The sequence below is a fragment of the Capricornis sumatraensis genome, chromosome 15 (genome assembly GCF_032405125.1).
Source record: "Capricornis sumatraensis isolate serow.1 chromosome 15, serow.2, whole genome shotgun sequence".
Taxonomy (NCBI): Eukaryota; Metazoa; Chordata; class Mammalia; order Artiodactyla; family Bovidae; genus Capricornis; species Capricornis sumatraensis.
In genome coordinates, this window is record NC_091083.1 from 71,403,693 (window position 1) to 71,430,420 (window position 26,728).

At 40.2% G+C, this 26,728-nt stretch overlaps 1 pseudogene; it reads right to left on the bottom strand.

The window, feature by feature from the left end:
• Positions 1 to 1,870: 1,870 nt before the first annotated feature.
• Positions 1,871 to 3,425, bottom strand: LOC138091181 (ubiquitin-like-conjugating enzyme ATG3 pseudogene; annotated as a pseudogene).
• Positions 3,426 to 26,728: the final 23,303 nt, after the last annotated feature.

The following is a 26,728-nucleotide window of genomic DNA, read 5'->3' on the forward strand; positions in this document are numbered from 1 at the left end:
TTGACTCAGGTGAAATGAAGCCAAAGGGAAACCAAGCTTTATTTTCTCAATTTCTTTTCTTGCAGTGAGAAAGGACACCACTGGTCAATTTCAACATACATCTCTTCTCCTTTAGTTATCCAGAGGTGATCAGTAAATATTTGTTAAGCCCCTACTATGATCCAGACTGTGTATGAAGCACTGGGATTACAATGCAGGAACGAGAGTAAATGTGGCTCCCACTCTCCTAGAGATCTCTCGGGAGAGAGAGACAGGTGAGTTAAATAATTCCAGAACAACATGTAAACTTGAGTCTGGTATTTTGAGAGAGAGGTGCATGGGGTTAAGAAAAATAGAGGATTTGATGTAGGGAGGGAAGACGTTCCGAAGTGAATGATGATGGAGACTGAAGGAGGATCTGAAGGAATCAGTGAAATGAAGAATTATGTAGTAGGGAAGAAACTCCAGGCAGGGGGCACAGCCTGTGCAAAGGTCTGATAATGGGAAAAACAAAAAGCATGAACATTAGGTGAAAACACAAAGGCTGAGTGGCTGGAGAAGACTGAACAAAGAGGGATGTGACAAGCAATGAGCTGGAACAGATAACCAAGGACTGTCAAGGCAGGACCTTGTAAGGTAATCAGATGGGAGTTTACTGAGAAGCTAGTAACGCTTCACTTTGGAGCCTCTTGTTTGCATGTTTTTCTTTTCCGCCAAAGTCCTGCTCCATGGATGTTGCTCATTCAAATAGCGCTTTACTTGTCGTACAGGAAAACTTTTGAAGATTCCTAAAATTTCATAGATCATATAGAAAATAACCTTGATAGAAGAATTCTCAAATTTATCAACAATCCAAAAATTTTTGGTGGCATTTCTAAGAAATCAGTAAAGCTGAAAGAATAACCCAGTTTCACTGTACCATGAGAGGGTGAAAATAATGCAGAAAGTCTGAGTTCACTTTGTTTTTTTCCCACAGAACTTATTATGTACTCATCAACATATGAAAAGGAGATCAAAGAATATGCAGCCAGCCAAAGTTAAGAATTATTGTAGTGTTGCATCTGTGTGCTATTTAATACAAATCTTATGTTATTTTCCAGCATTTTGTAATGTTGGTGTTATCTGTCACTTTTTAAAAAATGTAGTGTGTTGTAACTTATTTTTATACTCTAAATAACATGCAAGTTTGTGCCTAATTCTGAACCCAAGATTTTGTCTTCTTAGCTGATCTGCTCACTGTTAGTCATTGATCACTATTATCAACCTCCTTTCCAAATGCCAGGGTGACTGTGCAGGGTAAGTCTTTCTCAGGTCTTAAAATTGCTTGTGTTGAATCATACCCACCCAGAGATGGTCTATCTGTTTTCAGCTCTCAGAGCTGGTGGGTTCAGTCATTTGGAGCAGAGGGGCTTGGGGAAGACAAAGGCTGAGATGCAGGGTCTCTTTGTCTGGCCATCCCTATTTCAGGATCTTTCCAGCACATTTTGCTTTAAGCCAATAAAGACCCCTGAATGGGGTCCAGGAATCGACATTGGACTATAGATCTCAATTTGAAGTCTGGTTCTCTTACTTACCTTGCGGCCAAGTCTCTGAATGTGTCAATCTGACTAAAAGATGCTGTGATGTAGCTACGTGAAGACAGTGATTGACAGAAAGACAGCAACAGACTGCATTAAAGATATAAGATTTTCTTGATAGCAAGCGAAATGAAAGAATCTTTTTACTGAGGCAAGAAATACAGAGCAGGAATGATATGTAAGGTCCTTTTTCACTTTTGTAATGCGACATTTACAAAATTTAGTACATAAACATGCAGGTCCCTTTATTAGAGAAATTGTACCTATTGGTGAGTATGACCAGTACTCAGGCATATGGGTAAATTCTTTAACAATCAGAACCAATAATTAGGATAGATACTATGCTCTGCTTTCATTGTTTAGTGTCTGCTGCAGTTATAGTCTATGGTTGGAATGATGGTTTGTACACATTTCAAGAAAATTAGAAGATATATGTGAACACCCTTCCTTCCACACCAGTCTCAATGATTTTCTTCATCATCAGGCATGCCGGCCCAGCAGAACTGAACACACAGGAGGTGGTGGGTGGGCGATAGTGAAAAGTCAAAGAGTTATTCGCTCAGTCTTGTCTGACTCTTTGCAACCCCCATGGGCTGTAGCCTGAGAAGCTACTCTTTCCATTAAATTCTCTAGGCAAGGATACTGGAGTAGGTTGCCATTCCTTTCTCCAGGGGAGCTTCCTGACTCAGGAATTGAACCCGGGTCTCCTGCATCACAGGCCGATTCTTTACCATCTGAGCCACCATGGAAGATAGCAGTGATTTAAATGGTCACTGTTTTCTTCAAATGAACTTGACTTCACACGTGCTCAACTGATAAAGGCTGCTGTTGCTCACTGTGGCTCACCATGGCAGCTGTGGGATCTGGTAATACTTAGATAAGTGACGAAAAGGTCGTAAGTTCTGGTTTGCAAATGAGCACCATCAGTCTTAGCTCTATAAACTCCTACTGTTTTCCTTGCACTGAGGGAAACTTTATGCTTCCAGCAATCCGCTCACTCCATACTCTTCCGTCTCTTCAGCTTTCCTTACCTCCTCCTCCTCTCTCTCTCCTCACATAATGCTGAACAGACCTGGAGACTGAGACTGGTTTGCTGGTTTGCTGTCCAGGAATGGAATGGATGAGAAAGTAGAAGACAGAGAGTTGAGACACTGATGGGTTCTGACTTTGCAGTAGGACTTTTATTTAATCTTCACTCCTGAGAGAAGAAGGTACTCTTCCATTACGGATGAGAAAACTAAGAAGGGGGAGCTGACGTGAACAAGTTTGGATAACCACTAGGTGGCTGGACCTGGGTCCTAACCCGAGTTTTCTGAGTCTATATCTTAAGCTCCTTCTTCAATGCTGTGATTATTTCATCTTTTGGGCCCAGATGTCCCTATAAGGACTCAATGCAGACATTTCCAAACACATGTGTGCACATGTACACACATACACATGCATTCACACACATGTCACAACCTTACATACAAGCATATACACAATCATATGCACACTTATTCACATAACAGACAGACAGAAAGACACACACAATCGTACATTGTCTACGACTTGACACTTCCAGGCCTCTGATATCTGGTGTAAGGACCCTCTCCCTACACTATGAACAGGAAAGGTACCTGGCTTTTGCAGACTTGCACCTTTTCTTCAAGTACACTGAATTAACTAATTACTGCTTGTGAAGTCCTGGGGAAATACCAAGTGCTTGTTCAATCCTAAATATGGTTATTAGTGAAGTTTTGATTTTAGAGAACAGCTAGGGAGACCTGGAATAAGCAAATAATGGTTGTTCAGGGCGACTCGTAGATGACGGGTTTGCCACAGTGTATAATCAAATGCTGCATGGCTCTCAAAGGTGCTCCAGCTCATCGCTGCTACATATGTCTTCATGGGGCATTCACATATTTTCAGAGAAAAGGATGATTACTGTGCTGTGCTGTGCTTAGTTGCTCAGGCATGTTTGATGCTTTGTGACCCCATGGACTGTAGCCTGCCAGCCTCCTCTGTAGAATTTTCCAGGCAAGAATACAGGAGCGGGTTGCATGCTCTCCCCCAGGGGATCTTCCCAACCCAGGGATCGAATCCAGTTCTTCTGCATTGCAGGCCGATTCTTTACCTTCTCAGCCACCAGGGAAGCCCAAGAATACTGGAGTGTGTAGTGTATCCTTTATCCAGGGGAACTTCCTGACCCAGGAATTGAACCAGGGTCTCCTGCATCGCAGGCAGATTCTTTATGAGCTGAGCAACCAGGGACGCCCTATGCACTACTGATTGACTATTTTTCTGAAGACCCCTGTGCTTTACTTTTACAGGTCCATTTACCTTTTTTCTGTCCCTTCTGCTACTCCATTCCCTCATTCACAACAAATAAGTCTACTTCGCCTTTGGGAAATAGGGTCTCCATCTCAATTTATTACTGTCAGCCCTAAATGTTTCTATCATATGCCAGCTGTCCCTCCTGACCTTAGGTCTTAGAGGAACTGGCTTCCTGGGCATGTGACCTGGGCTGTCACAAAGGTCCCTTTGTTCAGATTTCTCCCCTTGTTTGGTTTAATTTTCTGCTGTCACCATCTTGAAATTCTTAATAATTAAAAATAAAAGTAGGGCTCTGCATTTTGCAGTGGGCCCCACCAATTACATAGCCAGTCTAACCTCTACCAACTGAGTGTTCGACGGGAGTCCCTCAAGTTGTACCTATGAATGTTGGCATGTATATACCATTTGGTGAGGAACATTTCCATTTGGGTTTTGATTGGAATTAAGCTTCGATTGACAGACTAATTTGGAGGTGATCTCTGTACTTCTTTCCAGAAAGGTGGGGAAAACGTGAACATCTTTTAAAAAAATATTAAAAAATTTTTTATTTATTTAATTTTGGCTAGGCTGGGTCTTCATTGCTGCGTGGCTTTTCTCTACTCATGAAGAGCACACTATTGGTCAGACAGGCAGATCTTGATTTCAATCTTCGCTCAACCACTTAGCAGCTGTGTGATCTTGGGAAAGACCAGTAACCTTTTAATCTTCAGTTCTTGCTACACAACAGAGTGTTAATGCCTGCTCAGCTGGTTGCTCAGTCATGTCTGACTCTTTGTGACCCCATGAACTGCAGCTTGCCAGGCTCTTCAGTCTATGAGACTTTTCAGGCAAGAATGTTGGAGTAGTTTGCCATTTCCTCCTCAAGGGGATCTTCCCAACTCAAGGATCAAACCCATGTCTCTTGCGTCTCCTGCACTGGCAGGAAGATTCTTTACTGCTGAGCCACCTGGGAATCCTGGGATGGGTGGGAGGGACTGGCAACTCTGAGGGAGGAGGCAGAGGGACACTGAGGCTGGGGCAGCAAGGAGGACCCAGGCTGGTCCCCACAGGGCCAGCTTGGCTCTGCCTTCCCAGGCAGTGACTTCAAAGCCCTTCATCGGAAGTGAGTCAAGATGTGTCGGTCCCTGGAGGTGTCCCTGGCCCTCGGAAGGCCTCTGCCAGGGTTTGATGAAGCACCTCCCGTGGCAGGTCTCATAATTAACTGTGGCCACGCAGTGTGTTCTTGCAGATGTAAATCATCGGCACATACTTTGGGGCTTATCTACTAATGAAAACTCCATGGCATTTCTGTAAGCATATTATGGTCAATTACAATTAATTCAGTTTGCATCGACTGCCTTTTTCCTTATGCAAAGATTGTGCAAATCAAGTGTGTTGAGCCGAGGGCTCCGAGGCCTGTAAAATCCATAAATGGTTAGTTCTCAGGGATGGTGCGGGGCGGGGGTGGGAGGGGCGGGGGTGGGTGGTGGGGGAGGGGGTGGGTGGACTAAAACCGTGGGTTGTTTGAAATTTAAATCAGAGCAAGGCTGGTCAATAGAAATGGGTTTGCTGCACTCACATTAGTGGGACCAGGATGTGAGGGGCTAGGAGGATGTTTTCCTGCTGCCTGAAGTTATAGTCACAGACTGTCCCCTCTTCCAAGCAGTTTTCTCCTTCGGGCTCCACCTCTGCATTCCTGGCGCAGACTCTCCAAGTCCCCAGGGACTCAATTTCCTGTCTGAAGACTCATAACCTCGTGATTCATGAGGACATATTACTGCTGCTCAAGGAGACATGAGGTTTCCTCTTTTTCTTTCTCATGGTTCCCAGAGCAAAGTTAAGAAAACAGCAGGTGTGAAATTAATTTTTGAAATTCTACTTTCTGGACCTGCTGCATTTGTTGAGTATTAACTCTGTGCCAAGGATTGTGCTCAGGGCTTTATGGGTGCTTTCTGAAAAGGTATGCGCATGTCATAGGAGCCTATGGGGTTCAGTTCAGTTCAGTTCAGTCGCTCAGTCGTGTCTGACTCTTTGCGACCCCGTGAATTGCAGCATGCCACTGGGGTAGACCTTCCCATTTTTTAAATTTCATAGCTGACGCTTAAAGAGGGAGGGACCTGTGTGTGTTATACACATAGGAAACGTTTGGTTTGAATCTAGGTTTCTAATCACCATCTTGTATGGTCCCTTGGATGGTTGAGTCCTGTAGAAAGTGATGCTTGGTGTTTATTGGTTTTGCCATTAAACTCGTCTGTTGCCAATGCCTGAAGATGAGAGAATGTTCTTTCCTGGAGGGGAAGCTGAGCCTGTGCGGCTTTCCGTGAAAGTCTAGGAGATGGGCTGGCTGAGTTTTCCTAGGCAGAAATGTGAGTCATGTGAAGCTCTAGCTATGAGCACTGTTGGGAACTTCTCTGAGAGGTGCCTCTCCTTTGAAAGGTAGCACCCACCTCAGATATCCAGAGAACCTCAGAGGCTGCCTGAACAGGGGATATAGCTATAGCTCTTGTAGATGTTGTTGGCTTCTTGTTCAAATTCCCTGGTTCTTACCACTTGCATGCGTGCCAGCCCAACTTCCAACTGCCAGCCCCTCATTTCTTTACATAAGGCTTTTCTCTGTCTGTGATGGTTCACTTGTCCAGCTGTGTGGCAGGTCGGAAGTGCCAGGGAATTAGTGTTCCTCAGAAGCATCCTTTAACAGAGAGTGATGGAATTTGGTGTACAAATACCCCATCAGCCTAACCCTCAGGTGAGATGCTCTTCAGCACATGGCCCCCAGCAGATTACACTGCAGTTGCCCATGGTGGGATCACTTCTTCCCTCTCTTATTGGTAATTTCTAGAATCAATTCCTAAGTAAAACAGTTGCACCTGAATCCTTATCTCAATGTCTGCTTTTGGAGAAATCAAATTAGGTTAGTTTTTAACATTAGGCATAAGCCTATTGCAAAGAATATTTTATGACTTAATGAATGGTTTATTTTGTATTGCACTAGGAAACATAAATATAATCTCACAAACTTTATAGTTACTTTCAAAGTCCCCCTTGACTTTCTTCCCCATTGACTTTTCTGCCCAGAAATGACCCTTGTCATCATTTTAATATTTCTCCTCCAGACACTTTCTATTCATTTACACACATGCACACACACCCACACACACACAAAATCCACTTTGCATATAGACCTGCAATGTACTTTTTTGTTTTGGAGTTCTTTCTCACTTCTTTAAATGCTGTATAACACCACACTATGAAGCTAACAGTTTACTTCACTTCTCTCTTGTGCTGTGTTGCACTTAGTCACTCAGTCGTGTCTGACTCTTTGTGACCCCACAAACTGTAGCCCACCAGGCTCCTTTGTCCATGGGGATTCTCCAAGCAAGAATAATGGAGTGGGCTGCCATGAGCTCCTTCAGGAGATTTTCCCAACCCAGGGATCAAACCCAGGTCTCTCACATTGCAGGCAGAATCTTTACCCTCTGAGCCACCAGGGAAGTCCAAGAATACTGGGGTGGGTAGTCTATCTTTCTCCAGCGTATCTTCCCTACTCAGGAATCTAATTGGGGTCTCCTGCATTGCAGTCAGATTCTTTACGAGCTGAGCAACCAGGGAAGCCCTTAACTTCTCCCCTCTTGTGGATATTTGGGTTATTCCCAGTTCCAAGGTGGCTTCAACTTTGGGGGGCTTCTTTTGAGTGTGAACTGTCTTAATGAGGGTCCATTTCCTCAAATTAAGGGCTCTTCAGTCACTCTCTCATGAATCCTGAAATAGCCACAAGGCTGGTTGTAAAATGAAGATATTATGAAAACCAGAAAGAATTTCTGGGGAATTCCAGACAATATAACATGACTTTTCCAAGTCCCTAGAGGACTCGAACCAGACTCTGAAGAGGTGGATTGGCACAGAATGCTGGAGAGAGAAGGGGAGGGGAGCAAGCAGGGGGCATAAGGACTGAGGCAGAGGAGTCTTTTCAATCCCAGACTCTTGAAGCTCCATTTGCTAATTTATTATAAGACCACAGAAAAATTGATCCCTCCTGCTCCATCCAGATGTTGCTTTCTTGAGTTCTGGCCTTGCCCCCATGGCTCTTACCACATCAAGGAGATGGATAGAAATTAAAAAAGAAAAAAAAGCTTTTGCTTTAGTAGGATTGAAATCCCCTCTCTTGTGCTTTTTTTTTGCACCATTTTAGTCACAGAACTTATTCTGGGAAGCATATATTAGGTTGAAACCATATGAAAGTGACATTTTCATAGGTCAAAATGGTCATATACCTTCAGTTTCATGTGGTTCAACTGAATTTTGGGGGAGCAATTCAAATTTATTTTTTTAGGTGATGGGGTTGGGATGACAGTGTGACTGAAACCTCATGATTGACCCTGAGCCAGAATCTCCCAGATTATCAAGTTCTTTTATCTCTTAATGCCTCAGTCTCTTCATTTCTAGAATGAATGTTAGAATGGTAGCTCACAGGACCAACATAAAGAAATCGAAATAATATATGTCAAAGATGTAAAATCCTGCTTCTCTCTTGGAAAATCTTTATAAAGGATAAACACCACTGTCATCAGCATTATTGAGCAATAGGATACCAGTGAAAAAAGGTAAAGGGACTTAATATTTATTGAGTAACCATTAACTAATCAACATTGGATCTACATTTTACACAAACTTCATTAAGAGAAAACAATACTGTGTGAGACTATGAATATCTGTGAATTTTTCAAAGGTTAAAATGAATCTCAGAATTATTAATTTATCAAAGATGAAAAATACAGAGAAGTATGAGTCATATGAGACGTGGTGAATACATATGTTTAGTTGGAATTACAGAAGATCAAAGAAGACAAACTGGAGCAGAAGCAACATTTAAGTGATTAATAGCCAAAAAATTTCCAAATGCAATGAAAGACATTATGTAATTAACCAAGAAAGTGAACCCAAAGAAAACCACACTTGGTGCATCACAGTGAAACTGATGAAAATAAAAACTGAGAGAAAAGAAAATTGTAAAAGCAATCCAAGGAGAAAAAGGCATATTGCCTTCAAAGATACAAAAATAATACTTAGAACTGATTTCTTAGAAGTTATGCAAGCAGGAAACAAGGAAAAATGACTTTCTTATAGTAAAGAAAATAATTGCCAACATAAAATTCTATATGCAGAAAAATATTATTTAAACTCAAAGGAGAAATAAACATATTTTCACATGAACAGAACTTAATATAATTTGTATCAGTATGAACTAAAGGAAATGCTAAAGGACTTTCTTTAGGCAGTAGGTTAAATAATTCTAGACAAAATCATGGAAATTATGAAAGAATGAAGAATGCCAGGAGGAGGAAATATGTGGGCTCATCTAAATAAATATTGACTATACAATAAATGGCAAAAGAGTTTTGTCACTGCAACATTAAAGCAGAAGGAAATAGAGATATACATAGAATTATTGTATTCTAAGGTTCTCATAATACCTGGGAAGAGATAAAAGTAGTAACTTCAATAAAATTAATAATTCAAAGATGTTATAATCTCTAGGATAACTTCTAAAAGAAGAGTAAAGGAAAGTATAGCTAAAAATGCAATTGAGGGGAAAATGGGATAATACAAAATACTAGATTAGTCCCAAAGAAGGCAAGAAAGGAGAGATAAGTGAACGTAAGATAGATGGGAAAACTGAAGACAAATAGTAAAAAGTGTTGTAGTTAGGTCAAAATATATCAATAATTCTATTAAATGTGTATGGCATAAATTCTGCAATTAAAAGGGAAAATTTTAAAATAAAAGCATATACAGCTTATAAAGTATTTGCTTCAAATATGAAGACACACAAGCTTTGAAAAGAAAACAGTGCAATAACTAACCAAAAAATAGCTAAAATCATTATCCTTATATAAGACAAAACCTACTTTAAGAAAAGTAGTGCTACGAGATCTGAAGACAGACATTTCCTAAGGATGGAAGGGTCAAATCATTAGGATGATGTAACAATTTTAAGTTATATTTGCTTAACTAATATAATTTCAAGATATATAAAACAGATACAACCATAATCATAGTGAGTGACTTTAATATAGTTTTCTCAGAATTGAGAGAAAAAACAGAAAAAAAATCTGTTATAGGCATACCTCATTCTGTTGTGTTTCACTTTATTGCACTTGGCAGATGTCACATTTTTTCAAATGGAAAAATCCTGGATTGTGACAATCCTGCATCAAGCAAGTCTGTTGGCACCATTTTTCCGACAGTATTTTCTCCCTTTGTGGATTTGTTTCACGGTTAGTTGCTCAGTCATGTCCCACTCTGTGACTGTTTGGACTGTAGCCTGTTAGGCTCCTCCGTCCATGGGATTCTCCAGGCAAGAATACTGGAGTGGGTTGCCATTTCCTTCTCCAGGGGATCTTCTGGACCTAGGAATCAAACCCACATCTCCTGTGTCTCCTGCATTACAAGCGGAGTCTTCACCCTCTGAGCTACCGGAAAGCTCTTATGTGTGCAGTAGTATTATGTCTAAAAAACCAATTACATGCCTTATTAAAATATATATATATATATACTTTTGCTAAAAGATGCTAACCATCATCTGAGTCTACTATTGTGAGAATTGCTAATTTTCACAATATTGTGAACTTTTAAAAATTATTATGTTTGTTATGGTGCACTGTGATCAGTGATCTTTGATGTTACTATTGTAATAATTTTGGAGGTGCCATGAACATTGTTGTCTTATTTTGAGAAATTGCCTCAGCCACCCCAACTTTCAGCAGCCATCACCCTCATCAGTCAACAGACATCACCGCTGAGGCAAGACACTCCATCAGCAAAATGATTACAACCTACTGGAGGCTCAGGTGATGGTTAGCATTTTTTAGCAAAAATAAAATTTTAAAGTAATGTATGTGCACCATTTTTTTAGGCATAACACTATTGTACATGTAAGAGACCACAGTTAAGTGCAAGCATAACTTTTTTTTTAAACTTTATTTTACTTTACAATACTGTATTGGTTTTGCCATACATCAACATGAATCCACCATGGGTGTACATGAGTTCCCAATCCTGAACCCCCTCTCCCACCTCCCTCCCCATACCATCTCTCTGGGTCATCCCAGTGCACCAGCCCCAAGCATCCTGTATCGTGCATCGAACCTAGACTGGTGATTTGTTTCTTACATGATATTATGCATGTTTCAATGCCATTCTCCCAAATCATCCCACCCTCTCCAAAAGACTGTTCTATACATCTGTGTCTCTTTTGCTGTCTCACATACAGGGTTATCATTACCATCTTTCTAAATTCCATATATATGTGTTAGTATACTGTATTGGTGTTTTTCTTTCTGGCTTACTTCACTCTATATAATTGGCTCCAGTTTCATCCACCTCGTTAGAACTGATTCAGATGTATTCTTTTTAATGGCTGATTAATACTCCATTGTGTATATGTACCATAGCTTTCTTATCCATTCATCTGCTGATGGACATCTAGGTTGCTTCCATATCCTGGCTATTATAAACAATGCTGCGATGAACATCGGGGTACACATGTCTCTTTCAGTTCTGGTTTCCTGGGTGTGTATGCCCAGAAGTGGGATTACTGGGTCAGAAGGCAGTTCTATTTCCAGTTTTTAAAGGAATCTCCACACTGTTCTCCATAGTGGCTGTACTAGTTTGTATTCCCACCAACAGTGTAAGAGGGTTCCCTTTTCTCCACACCCTCTCCAGCATTTATTGCTTGTAGACTTTTGGATCGCAGCCATTCTGACTGGCATGAAATGGTGCCTCATTGTGGTCTTGATTTGCATTTCTCTGATAATGAGTGATGTTGAGCATCTTCTCATGTGTTTGTTAGCCATCTGTATGTCTTTTTTGGAGAAATGTCTATTTAGTTCTTTGGCCCATTTTTTTGATTGGATCATTTATTTTCCTGGAATTGAGCTGCATGAGTTGCTTGTATATTTCTGAGATTAGTTGTTTGTCAGTTGTTTCATTTGCTATTATTTTTTCCCATTCCGAAGGCTGTCTTTTCACCTTGCTTGTAGTTTCCTTTGTTGTGCAGAAGCTTTTAATTTTAATTAGATCCCATTTGTTTATTTTTGCTTTTATTTCCAGTATTCTGGGAGGTGGGTCATAGAGGATCCTGCTGTGATTTATGTCTGAGAGTGTTTTGCCTATGTTCTCCTCTAGGAGCTTTATAGTTTCTGGTCTTATGTTTAGATCTTTAATCCATTTTGAGTTTATTTTTGTGTGTGGTGTTAGAAAGTGTTCTAGTTTCATTCTTTTACAAGTGGTTGACCAGTTTTCCCAGCACCACTTGTTAAAAAGATTGTCTTTACTCCATTGTATATTCTTGCCTCCTTTGTTGAAGATAAGGTGTCCATATGTGTGTGGATTTATCTCTGGGCTTTCTATTTTGTTCCATTGATCTATATTTCTGTCTTTGTGCCAGTACCATACTGTTTTGATGACTGTGGCTTTGTAGTAGAGCCTGAAGTCAGGCAGGTTGATCCCTCCAGTTCCATTCTTCTTTCTCAAGATTGCTTTGGCTATTCGAGGTTTTTTGTATTTCCATACAAATTGTGAAATTATTTGTTCTAGCTCTGAAAAATACTGCTGGTAGCTTAATAGGGATTGCATTGAATCTGTAGATTCCTTTGGGTAGTATACTCATTTTCACTATATTGATTCTTCCAATCCATGAACATGGTATATTTCTCCATCAATTAGTGTCATCCTTGATTTCTTTCACCAGTGTTTTACAGTTTTCTATATATAGGTCTTTAGTTTCTTTAGGTAGATATATTCCTAAGTATTTTATTCTTTTCATTGCAATGGTGAATGGAATTGTTTTCTTAATTTCTTTTTCTACTTTCTCATTATCAGTGTATAGGAAAGGCATAACTCTTTTTAAAGTGTACTTTTTATATGCAATGGGAAACCAAAAAGTTGGTGAGACTTGCTTTATTTTGATATTCACTTTGCTAAACCTGTGATACCCAAGAGATACCTGTAATGATGAAGAAGATGTGGTTAATATACATATCCTAATTTACATAAGCTAGCCTAGTTTTCTTAACTGACTAGACCTAATTGACTTGATTAAATAATAATTGAATATGAATAGCATGCTTTCTAACATCACACATGGACTATTTGCTAAAGTTCATTGTATATTGGGACAAAATCAAATTTCACCAAATTTAAAGCACTAAAGCTATGGAGCACATGTCCTCTGACCAGAGTGAAATTGAACTAGAAATAAGTAACAAAATGAAAATGAGAAATGCTCAAATACTCAGGAATTAAACAATTGATTTCTAAAAAATCTGTGAATCAAAGAACAAATTATAGTGGAAATTATATATTATTCTCAAATGAATGATAGTAAAAATAAGATATATAAAATCATGGGGAATATACCTAAAACTGTGGTAGAAGGAAATTTATAGTCCTATATCTACATAAGAGAAAGAGGAAAATTTAGAAGTTCATGATTTTATTTTCCATATCAAAGGTTAGAAAAAAAAATTAAACCCAAGGAATGTGCAATAGAGAAAATAATTAAAAAATAATACATTAGAAAACAAATATACAATAGGAAAAAACTCAAAAATTGATTCTCTGAAAGACTAATAAAATAGACAAATCTCCAGCAAGGCTAATTAGACAAGAATTAGAAGGTGCAAATCATGATTTTATAGTGGGAAAGAGGATATTACTATGGATCATACAGATATAGAGAATAAAACACACACTTTATGCTAGTATATATTTTTAAATGGGGAAGAAATATGAAAATTTCAAGAATGACATAAATAATCAAAGTTGACCAAGGAGAGACTATCTGAATAGTCACATGTAAATAAAGATATTTAAATTGCAATTTAAAATCTTCCAACACACACAAAATCTTCAAGGGCTAATTGGTTTACCAATAAACTTAAAACTACTTATGGAAGAAATAATATCACTATAATACAAATACTTGCAAAAATTATAAACAGAAAAATATAGATACTATAAGATCAGTAAAACCTGACAAGAACATTATGCAAAAGGGAAGCTATAAAAAAATCATTCTGTATGGGTATAAAAATCCTAAACAAAATATTGGCAAATTAAATCAAGTTGTATATAAAGACCTTATATCTAGATAAAGTTGTATTTGTTCTAAGAATACAAGTAGATTTAACATTAAAAAACAATTATGTTATTTATCACACTGATGACATAAAAGAGAAAAAAATTTTGATCATCTCAATAGATGCAGTGAAAGCATTTGAAAAATTCAATACTTGATCATTATAAAAACTCTCAGCAATCTAAGAACAAAAGGAAATTCACAAAACCTGATAAATAATAGCTACAAAAATTCTTACAGCATATATCACATAATATTTGATAGTGGTATGTTGAAAGTTTTTTCCCTTCAATTGGTAATGAGCTGAGGATGGCCACTATTGCCATATCTAGACAAAATTGTGCTGGAGTTCCTATCCAAAGCAGTAAGTCAGGTAAAAGAAATAGGAAGAATAAAGATTTAGTGGAAAAAAAGGAAACTATCATTATATGTAAATGACATAGATGCATTGAAACGTAGAAAAATCAAAATACTGTACAGAGATACTAAAATATTTACTAATTAGATTTTGCATGACCTCTGAATAAAAAGTTAATAGTAAAAACCAATTATGTTTCTATCAATATGAACAAACAGAAAAGTAAAAAGTTAAAGTGTTTACAATGTTTACAATGTCATCAGACCTCTCAAATATCCAAGTATAAGTCAAAAGATTTACAATACCTACCCATAGAAAACAATAAAACATGGTTCAGAAAAATGAAAGAAGTAAATAACCTAAGTGACTTAACATACTCGAACATTGGAAGATTCAGTGGTGTAAAGACATCAATTAAAAAAACTGTCTATGGGTTTAATGCAATTTCACTCATAATCTTAGTGGGTTTTTTGGGTACGTCTGCATGGAATATGTGTGCATGTGAGAACGTGTGTATGCAGAATTAACAAGCTAATTCCAACATTTATTTGGAAATATAAAGGGTCCAGCATTGCCAAGTTAAATAATTGGCAATCAAACAAAGTTGGAAGACTTATACTCTCAACATGAAGATTTATTTTAATGCTACAGTAACTAAGACAGTATGGTATTGGGACAAGACAAAATGGAGAACAAATAGAGATCTATAAACAGATTCAAACATATATGTCCACTTGATTCATGACAATGGTGACACTGCATTGTAATGTGGAAAGGATGACCTTCAATAAATTATATTGGATATTCATATGGAAAAAAATGAACCTGGTACTCTATCTCACATTATACACAAAAATCAATTTCAGATGCATTATAGTTCTAAATGTAAAAATGATAAAACTTTATAAAGACAAATTTGAGAATATTTTCATGACTAGTAGTAAGTTGACATTTCTTAAGGAAGATAGAACACTGTCCATAAAATTTTTTTTTAAAATTGATCTTCATTACAGTCAGACTTATGTTTATCAAAATACACCATCAAAAGAGTGAAAATGCAAGCAACAGTGTAAAAGATATTTAAAATACACGTATTCAACAATGGACTCTAAGCCAGAATATAGAAAGTGCTTCTAGAAATCAATAAGAAAATAAATTGACAACCCAAGAGGAAATAGAGCTTGAACATAAAATTTGAACAAACTGTTTACAAGAGAGGATATCTAAGTAGCCAATAATCGTATGAAAAGATGCTAATTTGTCATTGGCAAAATGCAAATTGAAATAACCATATCTCCACACTACTGCCAGAATGGCTGAAATGAGAAAGACAGACAGCTACCAAGTATTGGCGAAGATGTGGAGTATTTTAAACTTATACTTTTAGTAGATTCAATTAATCTCTCAGTTGTAATGCTGAATGAAAAAAGGCAGACACAAAGGTTAGCACACTGTATGATTTCTTTCATATAAAGTATTAAAAAAGGTAAAACTAATTGATGGCAAAGATGTAAAAGTGATTAAGCTGTAGACGGAGAAGGCAATGGCACCCCACTCCAGTACTCTGGCCTGGAAAATCCCATGGATGGAGGAGCCTGGTAGGCTGCAGTCTATGGGATCGCTAAGAGTTGGACATGACAGAGCGACTTCACTTTCACTTTTCACTTTCATGCATTGGAGAAGGAAATGGCAACCCACTCCAGTGTTCTTGCCTGGAGAGTCCCAGGGACGGGGGAGCCTGGTGGGCTGCCGTCTATGGGGTTGCACAGAGTCGGACACAACTGAAGCGACTTAGCTGCAGCAGCAAGCTGTAGAGATGTTGGTTCTAGTCTGTTTCTTGATCTGGTGGTGATTCCATGGGTTTATGGAAGCTTTTTTTGTGATCTCTGCACACTTCTATGTGTTTGTTATGCTATATTAATTATTTAAAATAAAATTATCACTAAGTACAGAACTTCAGACAGTTGAAGGAAAGGAATTCGTCAGTTTCAAAAGGCTGAAATCTGGGACTTCCCTGGCTTGTCCAGTGGTTAAGAATCTATGTTTCCACTGCAGGGGGCACAGTGGGCATGAGTTCAATATCTGACTGGGGAACAAAGATCCTGCAAGCTGTGTGGTGTGGCCAAAAATTAAAAAAAAAAAATATTAAAATAAAAGGCTGAAATCTTTGTTGGAGAAATGCAGCCCAGGGGACATTCAACTGTGTGTCTGGGGAGGCAGCTGTTATCCCCAGACCTGTTGCCAATACTTTTCCATTATAACAAAACTCATCTGACTCACTTACAGCATTTTGAAGGCAACATCCTTGGAAGTTTGACAAGATCTCACTGCCTAGTTCTCCCAAGGCAACAGCATTATTTGGTACAGAAGGGAGGGACCAGGAGGGGGAAAATGGAGAGCTCTGCTTGCTAATCTAGTGCAGTGTTTCTCCAACTTGAGTGCCCAACACAGCCTCCTGGAGGTTTCTTATCACACGGGCAGCTGGGCTCTGCTCTCAAAGTTTCTGACTCAGTAGAGGTTGTGAACTAAATATTTGTGACCCTCCCCTAAGGCCACAATTTGTGTGTTGAAATCCTATCTCCCCACGGGATGATCTTATGAGGTGGAACTTAGGTGGTGTTAGTGGTAAAGAACCTGCCTGCCAATGCAGGAGATGCTAGAGATGCAGGTTTGATCCCTTGGTTGGGAAGATCCACCGCAGGAGGAAACGGCAACTCTCTCCAGTATTCTTGCCTGAAGAATTGTCCAGGCCTTGTCCATGGGGACATGGACAGAGGAGCCTGGGGGGCTATACAGTCCATAGGGTTGCAAAGAGTCGGACACAACTGAAGTGACTTAGCAGTAGCACTAGGTCATGAGTGGAGCTCTCAAAAATGGGATTAGTGCCCTTAAATGAAGAGGCAAGAGAACTCTCTCCCTCTCTGTCTGCTCTCTACATTGTGTAGACACAGTGAGAAGAAAGCCGTGTGCAAATCAGAAGAGAGCATCCCTAGACACAGGATTTGCTGGTGCCTTGATTTTGGTCTTCCAAGTCTCCAGAACTATGAGAAATAAATGTCTATTGTTTAAGCCATCCAGTCTCTGATGATATTCTGTTATAGCAGCCTGAACTGACTAAGGTAGGTCTGAGCTGGCCTGCCAAGTTTGCATTTGTGCCAGTTCCCAGGGGATGTTGACACCAATGCTGCTGGTCCAGACACCACACTTGGAGACCCACTGATCTAGAGCACCCAGAGTGAGTCCTTTACAGGAAGAGCCAGATATTATTACTGGTGGTGGAAACTGGGTCATTGTTCAGAGATATCCAGCCATGAGGCCCCAATTTCATTCATTTCATAGCCAGTTCTCCAGAAAGTCTCTTCCACCTCCAGAACTGGATTTTATGAGTTAATTACATGTGTTTTTAAAAGAGAGTTTCATTATAATGTCTCAATGCCTTGCTCTTATACCTGGTGAGTCACTGTGGGCAGAGAAACCTTTCATAAGTGAACATCCCTCCCTGCTCATGATTTCATTAGAAGTTTGGCATTTTGAATAGTTCAGCTGCAAACCCAGGGACATCTGAGCAGGTGACATAGTCTCTGTCTCTGGTGATGACTGTCCCCCATGGCAAGATGACTGTGACTTGATTTCTCTTTGTGTTAGAAAAACTGGCTTTATACTTGGCATAAGCACTAGGGTTGGGAGCAAGGGGTGAATGGGAATGGACAGGGAACAAAGAGGCTGCAGATCCAGCTGCCTGTTTCCCTGTCATGAGGTTTACTATGCAGTACATCATGTGTCTCAAAAAGATCAGCTGAGGCCGTTACATTTTCCATCCCCAAATGACTCTTTTGCTTTGCACATGCATTTCAAAGGCTTAGGGTTGTTTGCAAAGCACTGTCGTAACCACAGAATTTCCCATCTTGCAGCTGGAGAGTCTTCTTTTCAAAAGGGTCTGGGACTTTCCAAGTGTGCAATGTCTTATCTTAGCAGTAGTCATCTCTCCTCTCTTGGGATTGACTTGCCATGAGACATTCTTAGCTTAAGATCAGCCATGGTGTCTTTGTTTGCCTGGACACTGCCATTTTCTTTGGCACTCCAGTGTTGCCAGATAAAAAATTATTTCCCCTGTTTACTCATCCATCCACAGCCATAAAAAAAAAGTCCTCTTTCCCAGAGACCTACTGTCTGTTGGTTCTCATCTGTTAAGGTAATCTAGCTTGGAGGCTAGTAGAAGAAACTATTAGTGCCCCACTCCAACTTCAGTCTTTAAGTGTACTCTTACTGACTTTGAACTGCTAGGATCTGCTTCTCTGTGCCTAGGGTCTTTCCCTCCTAGAACCCTGAACATTTGCTCTGCCTGTTTTAACAGCAGACCTGGTGGACGTTCCAGAAACAGCTCTCAATCAGTGACTGTCAGGTACTGGTACGCAAATGCCCCAGACCATTTGCTTCTAGGGTGGGATAAGCTGTACTGTTTCCCAAATTCTCCCAAGGTAACCAGTTTAAAAATGCATTGTTTATTGGTTTCCTTCCAAGCAATTGTGTATGCAACAGCTATTGAGTGACCATGGTTTGCCAGGTACTGTTCTAGACTCAGCATATAAAGGATGAGTGAAGTTGATGGGGTTCTTGCCATCTAGAGGGAGAAATGGATAATAAACAGCCTCACAAATACATGTATAATTTCAAAGTTGCACTCAGTCCTATTAGGACTCAAACAAGGTGCATGGTGGGTGGATTAAGTGATCAGTCCATATGAGGCGGTGGTGGAGGAAGGTCCCACTGGACAGGTGGTATTGAACCTGAGGTCTGAAGGATCCAAGAGGGTCAGCCATGTGAAGAGCTCGGGGAGCAGAGAGTGCGAAGGGATTAGAACAGGAAAGAATTGAGGATTTTCTTGAAATGAAAGGAGAGCTAACAAAAGAAGAAGGAAGAGTGGTACTCAATGAAGTTGGGGAGGCAGGTAGGGATTAGGGAGCATCCATGACCTTGAAGAGTGCCTAGGTGGATAGGCATGTGTGTGTATGTGTGCTTGTTTGCAGATGCCTTGTGAGCATGTGTGTGTAGCTGTTTTTTGTATTTCTGTACACCCAGTGGTATGTTATTGAATAGCAAGGATTTTCATCTTGCCTATGTCTTCACTCATGTGACTGCCTCTGTGTGTGTGTTTTTATTTTTAAGCACCATTCTGTTGATGTTTCCAAATGGAATTTCTGATATTTAGCTACAAATATATTTTTGTATATTTTAACCATGGTGACATCTGGAGCAGTGGGCCTGGTTATTTATGAGTATGTTTGTGAAACTATATGGATGAATGTATTATTGTGCATGAGAGCATGAACACTGGTGTGCATATTTGTGTGTGACTATATCTGTGTTGTGTTTTGTATATGTGAATGTGTAGCTGCCATGTGTGTGTGTGTCTTATGAGTATAGGATTGTATGGGTGTTTGTGTCTCTGTGTGAAGTTCTGGAAATAGTCTTGCCCTCAACCAGACCACAGAATCTTGGAATTTTTATAGCTCACATTTGCTAGCAAGATGTAAACTTTATTTGCAGTTACCATAATGGCTGGTTTTATTTTATATTTTCAATATTTCTGGCCTTTTAAAATCTGGATTCTGAATACTTTATGTGAATGTGTGACTATGTGTGTGCATGTGTTTATTTCTCTTATTTCCAGTAAGTCAGCTTCAGCAAGGCCAAAATCCTTACCCCTGTCTTTATGAGTTAATATCTTTATTTAGAAGTGAGTTTCAGACCTGAAATAGAGTGATTTTCTTAGGCAGCATTTTTTTTTTCAGTTAATATCCCAGTTGTAAGAGGATACAGCAGCTTGATTATTGGAGTCCCATGGATGTTCTCCCAGACTGATGTCAGAGAACTGGAGACAATAGCTCTCAGGGAAAGAGAGTGGTGCTCAGCTTTTTGAATGGATGGTCCTTCAGTTCCTTGGTCCTGGGAATACATTCAAAATAATTCCTACATAATCATGAACAACAACTCTGGGCAATGACAAGGGCTCTGGATTAACTCTTCTTCATGCAGCTTCTCATGTGGGGGTGCCCTATTTGTTCTTCCAAGTAGAATTGTTGAGTGTGACAAGACTTATAAAGATCAGGCATTCTAGTCTGCACTACAGATTCTTATCTCATAAGTGGTCATTCATCTTCAATACAACTGTAATAGATTGACTATATTGGTGGCCCCAGTTAATGCCCTCCCTGTATCCATGCCCTTTTGAATTCTAATTTCATAGTCCCCTCCCTTTCTGTCTCTGGGCTCAGCCATGTGACTTGGTTAGGCCCATGAGATGTTAGCCAACTTAATGCAAGCAGAAGTGTGAAGAAGCACTTATGAGTCTTTGCTTCCTCTTTATTGTTTTCTGTGATTACCTTAAGAATAAGCCCATGCCATCCTGCTGGAGGATATGAGGCCACATGCAGGAGAGATGAGTTGCCCCAGCCTAGGCAATTTTAGACCAGCCATCTGTCAGCAAACTGACAGACTGAGGACAGACACATCTCACACTGGAGAGAGCCCAGTTAAGATCAACCCAGCCCAGCCCAGAATAGAACCATCCAGCCAACCCATAAACTCAAGAGAAATAATAAATGGTTGCTGTTTTAAGCCACTTGGTTTAGGGATGGCTTGTTATGCAGGTATAGCCAACTGATACAACAGCCAATGATAGTTGCTTATTATCATTGGAAGAAGTCCATTTCATTGTATGTCAACTATGATTTGTTATAGAGGTAGGGTTGGAATCTGCTTCTTATAATTTCTGACTCTGCCCTTTGGGTGTCTGTGGAAGAAGCCCATTTCTTCTTCCACCATGACCTTCAAGAATGTGATGAAAATGATCACAGCAGATGACCACAGCTGCCTCCAGTGTGGATTGCCCACTTCTTCTTTGGTCTACCTCTAATCCATTTGTGACAGAGCAGAAATGATCCTCTTAAACACAGTTATGTCACAGCTTGTTAAAAACCCTCCCATCAGTTCAGTTCAGTCGCTCAGTCATGTCTGACTCTTTGCAACCCCATGAATCGCAGCACGCCAGACCTCCCTGTCCATCACCGACTCCCAGAGTTCACTCAGACTCGCATCCATTGAGTCCATGATGCCATCCAGCCATCTCATCCTCAGTCGTCCCTTTCTCCTCCTGCCCCCAATCCCTCCCAGCATCAAAATCTTTTCCAATCTGTCAACTCTTAGCATGAGGTGGCCAAAGTACTGGAGTTTCAGCTTTAGCATCATTCCTTCCAAAGAAATCCCAGGGTTGATCTCCTTCAGAATGGACTGGTTGGATCTCCTGGCAGTCCAAGGGACTCTCAAGAGTCTTCTCCAACACCACAGTTCAAACGCATCAATTCTTTGGCTCTCAGCCTTCTTCACAGTCCAACTCTCACATCCATACATGACTACTGGAAAAACCATAGCCTTGACTAGATGGACCTTAGTCGGCAAAGTACTGTCTCTGCTTTTGAATATACTATCTAGGTTGGTCATAACTTTTCTTCCAAGGAGTAAGCGTCTTTTAATTTCATGGCTGCAGTCACCATCTGCAGTGATTTTGGAGCCCCCCAAAATAAAGTCTGACACTGTTTCCACTATTTCTCCATCTATTTCCCATGAAGTGATGGGACCGGATGCCATGATCTTCGTTTTCTGAATGTTGAGCTTTAAGCCAACTTTTTCACTCTCTTCTTTCACTTTCATCAAGAGGCTTTTGAGTTCCTCTTCACTTTCTGCCATAAGGGTGGTGTCATCTGCATATCTGAGGTTATTGACATTTCTCCCGGCAATCTTGACTCCAGCTTGTGTTTCTTCCAGTCCATAGTTTATAGCTTTTCATTATACTTAGGTTAAAATTTAGACCCCTCTCTATTACCCTGCAGTTTTCTGTCTCAGTTTACCCTCAGCCTCACCTTGACACACCTCTGCCTTTGCCTCTCTACTCTTGCCACTCAGCTTTCTTTTAGTTTCCTGATACAGCTCAGATTTTTCTCACTTGATGGTTCTATTTATCTATCTACAATCTATCTACTTATCTATAGAGTTTCAGCTATTGCAACCCTATCTGAGATGAATCCCAGTTTTTGGTGAATCCCATACAGTGTTTGGTAAGAGTTGGCAATTCTCTCTCAAAAGTCATTTAGCATTCAAGATAAATTCACATTGTTTAACTTCCAGTAAATAGACTTTAAATTATGTAAAACATAATTGATTGTCTAGTTCATGTATTGTTTTGAGTGCTTTATTTTTGAGAATAGAAAAAATATATAAGACCTTCAAAGGGTTTAATACTGTTCTTGCTTTTATTAACCTTATTCTCCTCACAAGGCAGTAAGTTTTTCTGTTGTGAATTCTCTGACCATAGAGAGCTCTTGACAAGTCATCCTGGCTTTTGGGGAAAGCTTTCTAAAAAATGTATTAGTTTAATATATAAGCACTTTTTAGTTCTCTTTCCCAAATTCTTTCACTACTTCAGCTCATTGAGCAAGAAAATATTCCTATGGGGTTGATATCATTCCTATTTTACAGATGATAAAACTAAATCAACTTGAAATCATATTTGTTTGGACGCAAAATGAACTCACTATAGGCCAAGCATACTGAGAAAACTGTGAAGAAAAATGAGGGAGATTAACACTTTGACTCCATTCCCTGTCTCTTTCCAGTTAAATTACCTTGTTTTCCTTTCAATGCTACAAACTTGGCTTTGCTAGTGCAGACTTGACCTGAATCTGTCCATGTTTGGATCTGTCCATGCTTTTGCATAGAGGGATGGCCTTAATGTATTTGTGGAATCTACCTGCTGTACACTGGAGGCCGTCTGGCAAATGCAAACACAGCAAATGGAAAATGCACTTCAGGTGCGGGTCAAACCTGCCCCAGCAAGATAAAATAGCTGCAGTGACACGGACGCTGGCTGTCCAGATACATGCAGAACGTCTCTTTGAATTAAAAGCAGAGTGTTTGATGATTTCATGCCTTTCTCATCTGAAAATTTAATCTTCAGTGGGTGGAGGAAGTCATCTGGGTCACTGACTTTCTCAGCCAGATTCTCACCAGCAAAAAGGCATTATTTGGTTGAGTGGAAGTGATGGGAACCTTGAGAGAGGTGACAGAGTGAGGAGTTAAAACTGGGGACAGTCAGATGATGGGAAAGGGGAATTTAAAACAATTGAGAGAAAAAAAACGTCAGCTTGAATCTGTGGGTTAAGGCTTCGAAATGCAGGGTGACAATGGCTGGAAAATCTCTCCAAAGTGCAATTCTGCCTGTGCAAATTTTTCCAGCAATGGAGACCATGGAGAAGTAACCAGAGAAACCAGTGTGGTTAGCCAGGGAACTCTGATGAATGCCAGTGCAGAAGAGACACCCAGAAAGATGGAAAGAAGGACTCAGGATCAAGAACAATATAGATGAGATGGCAGGGAAACAAGAAGACTGTCTCGGAGAGTCAGTTCAGCAGGATCTGAGGGTTAAAATTTGTCGAGGAAAGCATAACAGTCATCTTCCAAAAGGTGGTCTTTAGAAGATGCTCTTAAAAGCTGTAAAAGACTTTTTTCATGGAGGCAGTAGATATTTGAAGGGATAAACTGGCTTTAGGGTACTGATGGGGGACTGGAGAGAGAATTTAAGCCTGAACAATGTGGAAGACATCATGATGAGGGGAAGAGGCACCAACCTCAAAATAGGAGAAGGGACTTGGAAAGAAGTCCCATGTCTTCCACCACCTCAGGTCTCATGGTCTCCTCAAATACCCAGAGGACTTAGCAATGGGGTCCTTGAACATCACTAATGAACTTTGGAAGAATTCATGGAAAAAGGTAAGAGTAGTGGAAGACTGGAAAGAGCTAAGTGAAAGTGAGTGAAAGTAGCTCAGTCCTGTCTGACTCTGTGACCCCATGGACTATACAGTCCAGGGAATTCTCTAGGCCAGAAAGCTGGAGTGGGAAGCCTTTCCCTTCTTCAAGAGATCTTCCCAATCCAGGGATCGAACCCAAGTCTCCTGCATTGCAGGCAGATTCTTTACCAGCTGAGCCACAAGGGAAGCCCAAGAATACTGGAGTGGGGAGCCTATCCCTCCTCCGGTAGATCTTCCTGGACCAAGAATCAAACCAGGGTCTCCTGCATTGCAGGCAGATTTCTTTTTTACCAAATGAGCAATGAAGGAAGGCTGGAGACAGCTAAATGTCACCCCAAATTTCAACAGAGGAGGAGCAAGGTTTCCATGAACCTCCAGGGAATGAGTTTGTTGTTGATACCAAAAGATTTTAGACTAGATTATTAAAGGAGTTAATTTGTGAACACATGGAAGAGGAAAGTATGGTCACAGGGGCTCAGCTTGTGTTCACTCAGAAGTTATAGCAGATCAGTTCTAACCTTTTCTTTTATAGTTACACACTGGTAGACTATGGAAGTGATTTTGTTCCTAGAATCTAGGAGGTCAGCTGGACATGTGAAAACACATCTTATAAAACCTCTTTGGGCAAGATGGTAAAATATGGATTAGAAGACAATACAGCAATGATAATAGTGTTAACATTAATTTAGTGTTTGTGTGCTGTGTGTGTGTGCGCGCAGTCACTCAGTCAACTCTTTGTGACCCCATGGACTGTCTTGCCTGCCAGGCTCCTCTGTCCATGGAATTTTCTAGGCAAGAGTACTAGAGTGGGTTGCCATGCCCTCCTCCAGGGGATCTTCCTGACCCAGGGATCAAACCCACATTACTTGCATGGCAGGTGGATTCTTTACCAGTGAGCCACCCAGGAGGCCTAGTGTTTACTGCAACATGTCAAACACTAAAGATTCAAGGCAGGAGGAGAAGGGGACGACAGAGGGTGAGATGGTTGGAGGGCATGACCAACTCGATGGACATGAGTTTGAGCAATCTCTGGGAGGTGGTGATGGACAGGGAGGTCTGGCATGCTGCAGTCCATGGGGTCAAAAAGTGTTGGGCACGACTGAACAACTGAACTGAAACACTGTCAGGTTACTAAGAGTTTGGTAGTCTTCTATGTCAGTCAGAGCTTGCTAGGAAACAGAACTATCTATCTACCTACCTACCTATTTCCAGTCTCTATATGTGTATCTGCATCTAATCTACCTATCTATCTAAAGTATAAGAATTGTCTCATGTGCATATGGAGGCTGAGAAGGGCCACGATACTCTGTCTGCAAGCTGAAGAACTAGGAAATCTGGTGGCATCATTTAGTCTGTGTTTGAAGACCTGAGGATCTTGTTGCTGATGATGTAATCATGGTTTGAACTGGGAGCACAGCGTCTGAGAGCAGGAAGAGGTGGGTGTCTCGGGTCAAGCAGAGAGAGTGAATTAGCATTTCCTCCTCTGTTTCTGCTCAATTCACACCTTCAGTGGGTTGAATGATGCCCATCCATACAGATGAGGGTGCTTTACTCAGTCTACTGATTCAAGTGCCAATCTCTTCTAGAAACATTCTAGCAGACACACCCAGAAATAATGTTTCACCTGTTATCTGGACATCCCTTTTTCCCAGTTAAGTTGATACATAAAATACACCATCACATCTGTGAACTACTGTCAAACACAAATAGACTCATGTCAACTGGGAGAGCGATCTCCAGTGAGTCCCAGTGTCATGTCCTTGACCTTAATCCAATCAGCACTGTGATTCCTTCATCGAATGATTCTTCTTAGGAATGACATGAAGCTGGGAGAGAGGGAGAATAAACACTCCGGATGACAGTCAGAAATGGACAAAGAACTTGACAGGCAGGAATAATGGAATGAATCTAACATGAAGGAAAGTTCCAGTAGTAACCACTCAGTTAGAAAAACTTCCTGTTTCACTGTAGAATAAAGAAGTGGGTGAACAGTTGCTCAAATTAAGAAGCTAGAATTTCAGATGAAGACACAGTTTGTGTCAAAAAACTGGGATATTCCCCTGACAAAAATTGTTAATGAGAGTTCAGGCCATATTAATAGAAGTATAGTATCCATAATGTGGGAGGTGATAGTTCTCTGCTTAGCACTCATCATTTCTTACCTAGAGTATCTTGTTTGTGTTTTAGTGACAATACAAATAGTGATGGGGTTACACTTGTTTAATATCATTTCTCTGGTTTCCTTTGATAGTTTCATTATCATATTTACAAATCATACCCAAATTCCTTTCTGTGACACTTTTGAATCTTTCCCCTGTCCTCCCCACATCTACTACCTCAATCCATCCTGCTTCTCCCCTCATTCATTAAATTCTTTTGCTCCAAACAGGCTGAGTGTGTTCTCATCTTAATAACTTTTCAATTACTCTGTTCCCTACTTAAACACATTTCCCCCAGAAATTTCCCTGGTTCTATCCTTCATTTAATTCAGGTCTCTGCTTAATATCATCTTCTCAAA